This window comes from Carettochelys insculpta, unplaced genomic scaffold, assembly GCF_033958435.1.
Source record: "Carettochelys insculpta isolate YL-2023 unplaced genomic scaffold, ASM3395843v1 scaffold_0111, whole genome shotgun sequence".
NCBI classification, from domain to species: Eukaryota; Metazoa; Chordata; order Testudines; family Carettochelyidae; genus Carettochelys; species Carettochelys insculpta.
In genome coordinates, this window is record NW_027439148.1 from 10,001 (window position 1) to 17,500 (window position 7,500).

The following is a 7,500-nucleotide window of genomic DNA, read 5'->3' on the forward strand; positions in this document are numbered from 1 at the left end:
TGTCCCTGCCGGACTTAGAAATTTTTTCTCTCCCGCCTGGGACCGGGGTTGACCTGTTGTCCCTGCCGGACTTAGAAATTTTTTCTCTCCAGCCCGGGACCGGGGTTGACCTGTTGTCCCTGCCGGACTTAGAAAATTTTTCTCTCCAGCCCGGGACCGGGGTTGACCTGTTGTCCCTGCCGGACTTAGAAATTTTTTCTCTCCCGCCTGGGACCGGGGTTGACCTGTTGTCCCTGCCGGACTTAGAAATTTTTTCTCTCCAGCCTGGGACCGGGGTTGACCTGTTGTCCCTGCCGGACTTAGAAATTTTTTCTCTGCCGCCTGGGACCGGGGTTGACCTGTTGTCCCTGCCGGACTTAGAAAATTTTTCTCTGCCGCCTGGGACCGGGGTTGACCTGTTGTCCCTGCCGGACTTAGAAAATTTTTCTCTCCCGCCTGGGACCGGGGTTGACCTGTTGTCCCTGCCGGACTTAGAAATTTTTTCTCTGCCGCCTGGGACCGGGGTTGACCTGTTGTCCCTGCCGGACTTAGAAATTTTTTCTCTGCCGCCTGGGACCGGGGTTGACCTGTTGTCCCTGCCGGACTTAGAAATTTTTTCTCTGCCGCCTGGGACCGGGGTTGACCTGTTGTCCCTGCCGGACTTAGAAATTTTTTCTCTCCAGCCTGGGACCGGGGTTGACCTGTTGTCCCTGCCGGACTTAGAAATTTTTTCTCTCCCGCCCGGTACCGGGGTTGACCTGTTGTCCCTGCCGGACTTAGAAATTTTTTCTCTGCCGCCTGGGACCGGGGTTGACCTGTTGTCCCTGCCGGACTTAGAAAATTTTTCTCTCCCGCCTGGGACCGGGGTTGACCTGTTGTCCCTGCCGGACTTAGAAATTTTTTCTCTGCCGCCTGGGACCGGGGTTGACCTGTTGTCCCTGCCGGACTTAGAAAATTTTTCTCTCCCGCCCGGGACCGGGGTTGACCTGTTGTCCCTGCCGGACTTAGAAATTTTTTCTCTGCCGCCTGGGACCGGGGTTGACCTGTTGTCCCTGCCGGACTTAGAAATTTTTTCTCTCCCGCCCGGTACCGGGGTTGACCTGTTGTCCCTGCCGGACTTAGAAATTTTTTCTCTGCCGCCTGGGACCGGGGTTGACCTGTTGTCCCTGCCGGACTTAGAAAATTTTTCTCTCCCGCTCGGAACCGGGGTTGACCTGTTGTCCCTGCCGGACTTAGAAAATTTTTCTCTCCCGCCTGGGACCGGGGTTGACCTGTTGTCCCTGCCGGACTTGGAGCCCGAGGAGGGGATCGGCCACCAGGTAAACCTCCGCTGAAAGCGGCCACGGTTTACCTGGTGCCCGGGGAGCGAATCGGACACCAGGTCAACCTCAGCTGAAGCGGCCGGGGTTGACCTGCTGTCCCTGCCGGACTTGGAAAATTTTTCTCTCCAGCCTGGGACCGGGGTTGACCTGTTGTCCCTGCCGGACTTAGAAATTTTTTCTCTCCCCGCCTGGGACCGGGGTTGACCTGCTGTCCCTGCCGGACTTGGAGCCCCAGGAGGGGATCGGCCACCAGGTCAACCTCCGCTGAAAGCGGCCACGGTTTACCTGGTGCCCGGGGAGCGAATCGGACACCAGGTCAACCTCTGCTAAAGCGACCGAGGTTGACCTGGTGCCCGGGGAGCGAATCTGACACCAGGTCAACCTCTGCTAAAGCGCCAGAGGTTGACCTGGTGCCCGGGGAGCGAATCGGACACCAGGTCAACCTCTGCTAAAGCGGCCGGGGTTGACCTGCTGTCCCTGCCGGACTTAGAAAATTTTTCTCTCCAGCCTGGGACCGGGGTTGACCTGTTGTCCCTGCCGGACTTAGAAATTTTTTCTCTCCCGCCTGGGACCGGGGTTGACCTGTTGTCCCTGCCGGACTTAGAAAATTTTTCTCTGCCGCCTGGGACCGGGGTTGACCTGTTGTCCCTGCCGGACTTAGAAAATTTTTCTCTCCCGCTCGGAACCGGGGTTGACCTGTTGTCCCTGCCGGACTTAGAAAATTTTTCTCTCCCGCCTGGGACCGGGGTTGACCTGTTGTCCCTGCCGGACTTGGAGCCCCAGGAGGGGATCGGCCACCAGGTCAACCTCCGCTGAAAGCGGCCACGGTTTACCTGGTGCCCGGGGAGCGAATCGGACACCAGGTCAACCTCAGCTGAAGCGGCCGGGGTTGACCTGCTGTCCCTGCCGGACTTGGAGCCCGAGGAGGGGATCGGCCACCAGGTCAACCTCCGCTGAAAGCGGCCACGGTTTACCTGGTGCCCGGGGAGCGAATCGGACACCAGGTCAACCTCTGCTAAAGCGGCCGGGGTTGACCTGCTGTCCGTGCCGGACTTGGAGCCCGAGGAGGGGATCGGCCACCAGGTCAACCTCCGCTGAAAGCGGCCACGGTTTACCTGGTGCCCGGGGAGCGAATCGGACACCAGGTCAACCTCTGCTAAAGCGGCCGGGGTTCACCTGCTGTCCCTGCCGGACTTGGAGCCCGAGGAGGGGATCGGCCACCAGGTCAACCTCCGCTGAAAGCGGCCACGGTTTACCTGGTGCCCGGGGAGCGAATCGGACACCAGGTCAACCTCTGCTAAGGCGCCCGAGGTTGACCTGGTGCCCGGGGAGCGAATCGGACACCAGGTCAACCTCTGCTACGGCGGCCGGGGTTGACCTGCTGTCCCTGCCGGACTTAGAAAATTTTTCTCTCCCCGCCCGGAACCGGGGTTGACCTGTTGTCCCTGCCGGACTTGGAGCCCGAGGAGGGGATCGGCCACCAGGTCAACCTCCGCTGAAAGCGGCCACGGTTTACCTGGTGCCCGGGGAGCGAATCGGACACCAGGTCAACCTCTGCTAAAGCGGCCGGGGTTGACCTGCTGTCCCTGCCGGACTTGGAGCCCGAGGAGGGGATCGGCCACCAGGTCAACCTCCGCTGAAAGCGGCCACGGTTTACCTGGTGCCCGGGGAGCGAATCGGACACCAGGTCAACCTCTGCTAAAGCGGCCGGGGTTGACCTGCTGTCCGTGCCGGACTTGGAGCCCGAGGAGGGGATCGGCCACCAGGTCAACCTCCGCTGAAAGCGGCCACGGTTTACCTGGTGCCCGGGGAGCGAATCGGACACCAGGTCAACCTCTGCTAAAGCGGCCGGGGTTCACCTGCTGTCCCTGCCGGACTTGGAGCCCGAGGAGGGGATCGGCCACCAGGTCAACCTCCGCTGAAAGCGGCCACGGTTTACCTGGTGCCCGGGGAGCGAATCGGACACCAGGTCAACCTCTGCTAAGGCGCCCGAGGTTGACCTGGTGCCCGGGGAGCGAATCGGACACCAGGTCAACCTCTGCTACGGCGGCCGGGGTTGACCTGCTGTCCCTGCCGGACTTAGAAAATTTTTCTCTCCCCGCCCGGAACCGGGGTTGACCTGTTGTCCCTGCCGGACTTGGAGCCCGAGGAGGGGATCGGCCACCAGGTCAACCTCCGCTGAAAGCGGCCACGGTTTACCTGGTGCCCGGGGAGCGAATCGGACACCAGGTCAACCTCTGCTAAAGCGGCCGGGGTTGACCTGCTGTCCCTGCCGGACTTGGAGCCCGAGGAGGGGATCGGCCACCAGGTCAACCTCCGCTGAAAGCGGCCACGGTTTACCTGGTGCCCGGGGAGCGAATCGGACACCAGGTCAACCTCTGCTAAAGCGGCCGGGGTTCACCTGCTGTCCCTGCCGGACTTGGAGCCCGAGGAGGGGATCGGCCACCAGGTCAACCTCCGCTGAAAGCGGCCACGGTTTACCTGGTGCCCGGGGAGCGAATCGGACACCAGGTCAACCTCTGCTAAGGCGCCCGAGGTTGACCTGGTGCCCGGGGAGCGAATCGGACACCAGGTCAACCTCCGCTAAAGCGCCCGAGGTTGACCTGGTGCCCGGGGAGCGAATCGGACACCAGGTCAACCTCTGCTACGGCGGCCGGGGTTGACCTGCTGTCCCTGCCGGACTTGGAAAATTTCTCTCCCCGCCTCGGACCGGGGTTGACCTGCTGTCCCTACCGGACTTAGAACATTTTTCTCTCCCCGCCCCGGCCCGGGGGTTAACCTCGGGGCGCACAGCTTCCCGGGTCTGACGTGCACGTCCTGTCACCTCCCGGGCCCGGCGTCCTCGTCCTCCCTTCCCCTTGGGCCGGCTCGGAGGAAGTTTTCCCTCGGCCCGGCCTCCGGGTTAATTGTTTGGGCCCGGCTGACTGAGGCCAGGCTGCTGACGCTAAAGCCCGGGGAGGCGGGGGCCTACGGCCATACCGGACCGAATGCCCCCGATCTCGTCCGATCTCGGAAGGTAAACCGTCCCGGGCCTGGCTAGTACCTGGATGGGTGACCGCCTGGGAATCCCAGGTGCCGTAGGCAGCTTTTGGCCCCAGCGGGGGTAGAGCGGGGCGTGTGTCTGCCGTGCGGGAGCAGGGAAGCCGTGAGGCCAAGGCGGCGCGACGGTCCTGGGGGGCGCTGAGGCCTTTCCCTCTGCCTGCCTGCGTGTCGGGGGCGGGGGGGCGGGCGAGGAAGCTTAGGCCCTCACCCGGTGCGGTGCGATGGCTTGGGTCGGGTCGGGGAGAGGGAAGAAAGCGTGTGTGGAGCGTTGGTGGGGCAGGTGTGTGTGTGGGAGTGCTGGGTGGGGCAGGCCGTTGAGGCGGTGGCGGTGGTGGTGTTTTTGGTGGGAGTGAGTTGGGGTCAGGTGGGTGTGGGGTCCCGCCCGGGGGGTGGATGGTCTGAGGGTTAAGGCTTGGAACGTGCGTCTTGGGGGACCGTGGGTGGAGGTTGTTGAGAGCGGGGAAGGCCCTGGGTCTCGGTTGTGGACTATTAAGCCCGGTGGAGGGGGACCGTGGGGGGAGGTTGTTGAGAGCGGGGAAGGCCCTGGGTCCCGGTTGTGGACTATTAAGCCCGGTGGAGGGGGACCGTGGGTGGAGGTTGTTGAGAGCGGGGAAGGCCCTGGGTCTCGGTTGTGGACTATTAAGCCCGGTGGAGGGGGACCGTGGGTGGAGGTTGTTGAGAGCGGGGAAGGCCCTGGGTCCCGGTTGTGGACTATTAAGCCCGGTGGAGGGGGACCGTGGGTGGAGGTTGTTGAGAGCGGGGAAGGCCCTGGGTCTCGGTTGTGGACTATTAAGCCCGGTGGAGGGGGACCGTGGGGGGAGGTTGTTGAGAGCGGGGAAGGCCCTGGGTCCCGGTTGTGGACTATTAAGCCCGGTGGAGGGGGACCGTGGGTGGAGGTTGTTGAGAGCGGGGAAGGCCCTGGGTCTCGGTTGTGGACTATTAAGCCCGGTGGAGGGGGACCGTGGGTGGAGGTTGTTGAGAGCGGGGAAGGCCCTGGGTCCCGGTTGTGGACTATTAAGCCCGGTGGAGGGGGACCGTGGGTGGAGGTTGTTGAGAGCGGGGAAGGCCCTGGGACCCGGTTGTGGACTATTAAGCCCGGTGGAGGGGGACCGTGGGTGGAGGTTGTTGAGAGCGGGGAAGGCCCTGGGTCTCGGTTGTGGACTATTAAGCCCGGTGGAGGGGGACCGTGGGTGGAGGTTGTTGAGAGCGGGGAAGGCCCTGGGACCCGGTTGTGGACTATTAAGCCCGGTGGAGGGGGACCGTGGGTGGAGGTTGTTGAGAGCGGGGAAGGCCCTGGGTCCCGGTTGTGGACTATTAAGCCCGGTGGAGGGGGACCGTGGGTGGAGGTTGTTGAGAGCGGGGAAGGCCCTGGGACCCGGTTGTGGACTATTAAGCCCGGTGGAGGGGGACCGTGGGTGGAGGTTGTTGAGAGCGGGGAAGGCCCTGGGTCCCGGTTGTGGACTATTAAGCCCGGTGGAGGGGGACCGTGGGTGGAGGTTGTTGAGAGCGGGGAAGGCCCTGGGTCCCGGTTGTGGACTATTAAGCCCGGTGGAGGGGGACCGTGGGTGGAGGTTGTTGAGAGCGGGGAAGGCCCTGGGACCCGGTTGTGGACTATTAAGCCCGGTGGAGGGGGACCGTGGGTGGAGGTTGTTGAGAGCGGGGAAGGCCCTGGGTCTCGGTTGTGGACTATTAAGCCCGGTGGAGGGGGACCGTGGGTGGAGGTTGTTGAGAGCGGGGAAGGCCCTGGGACCCGGTTGTGGACTATTAAGCCCGGTGGAGGGGGACCGTGGGTGGAGGTTGTTGAGAGCGGGGAAGGCCCTGGGTCCCGGTTGTGGACTATTAAGCCCGGTGGAGGGGGACCGTGGGTGGAGGTTGTTGAGAGCGGGGAAGGCCCTGGGACCCGGTTGTGGACTATTAAGCCCGGTGGAGGGGGACCGTGGGTGGAGGTTGTTGAGAGCGGGGAAGGCCCTGGGTCTCGGTTGTGGACTATTAAGCCCGGTGGAGGGGGACCGTGGGTGGAGGTTGTTGAGAGCGGGGAAGGCCCTGGGACCCGGTTGTGGACTATTAAGCCCGGTGGAGGGGGACCGTGGGTGGAGGTTGTTGAGAGCGGGGAAGGCCCTGGGTCCCGGTTGTGGACTATTAAGCCCGGTGGAGGTGTTGCGTACGGTGGATGTAAGGGGGAGGGCGTATGAAGTGACCGAGGAGTGGGCAAGGAAACGGGGGGAAAAATTTGGAGGCGAAGGCGGCCGAAAAAGGGTGCGGTTGACCTGGTGCCCGGGGAGCGAATGGGCCACCAGGTCAACCCCCGCTGAAAGCAGCGGAGGTTGACCTGGTGCCCGGGGAGCGAATCGGCCACCAGGTCAACCCCCGCTGAAAGCACCGGAGGTTGACCTGGTGCCCGGGGAGGGAATCGGCCACCAGGTCAACCCCCGCTGAAAGCACCGGAGGTTGACCTGGTGCCCGGGAAGGGAATCGGCCACCAGGTCAACCCCCGCTGAAAGCACCGGAGGTTGACCTGGTGCCCGGGGAGGGAATCGGCCACCAGGTCAACCCCCGCTGAAAGCACCGGAGGTTGACCTGGTGCCCGGGGAGCGAATCGGCCACCAGGTCAACCCCCGCTGAAAGCAACGGAGGTTGACCTGGTGCCCGGGGAGCGAATGGGCCACCAGGTCAACCCCCGCTGAAAGCAGCGGAGGTTGACCTGGTGCCCGGGGAGCGAATCGGCCACCAGGTCAACCCCCGCTGAAAGCAGCGGAGGTTGACCTGGTGCCCGGGGAGGGAATCGGCCACCAGGTCAACCCCCGCTGAAAGCAGCGGAGGTTGACCTGGTGCCCGGGGAGGGAATCGGCCACCAGGTCAACCCCCGCTGAAAGCAGCGGAGGTTGACCTGGTGCCCGGGGAGCGAATCGGCCACCAGGTCAACCCCCGCTGAAAGCAGCGGAGGTTGACCTGGTGCCCGGGGAGGGAATCGGCCACCAGGTCAACCCCCGCTGAAAGCAGCGGAGGTTGACCTGGTGCCCGGGGAGGGAATCGGCCACCAGGTCAACCCCCGCTGAAAGCAGCGGAGGTTGACCTGGTGCCCGGGGAGCGAATCGGCCACCAGGTCAACCCCCGCTGAAAGCAGCGGAGGTTGACCTGGTGCCCGGGGAGGGAATCG

General features: G+C 63.7%; 1 non-coding gene across 1 annotated transcript; it reads left to right on the forward strand.

Annotated features, from left to right (window-relative positions):
- The first annotated feature begins 4,266 nt into the window (after window positions 1-4,266).
- LOC142006701 (5S ribosomal RNA) lies at window positions 4,267-4,385 on the forward strand. Its single transcript, XR_012643747.1, has one exon. It is a non-coding gene; the product is annotated as a 5S ribosomal RNA (ribosomal RNA).
- Window positions 4,386-7,500: the final 3,115 nt, after the last annotated feature.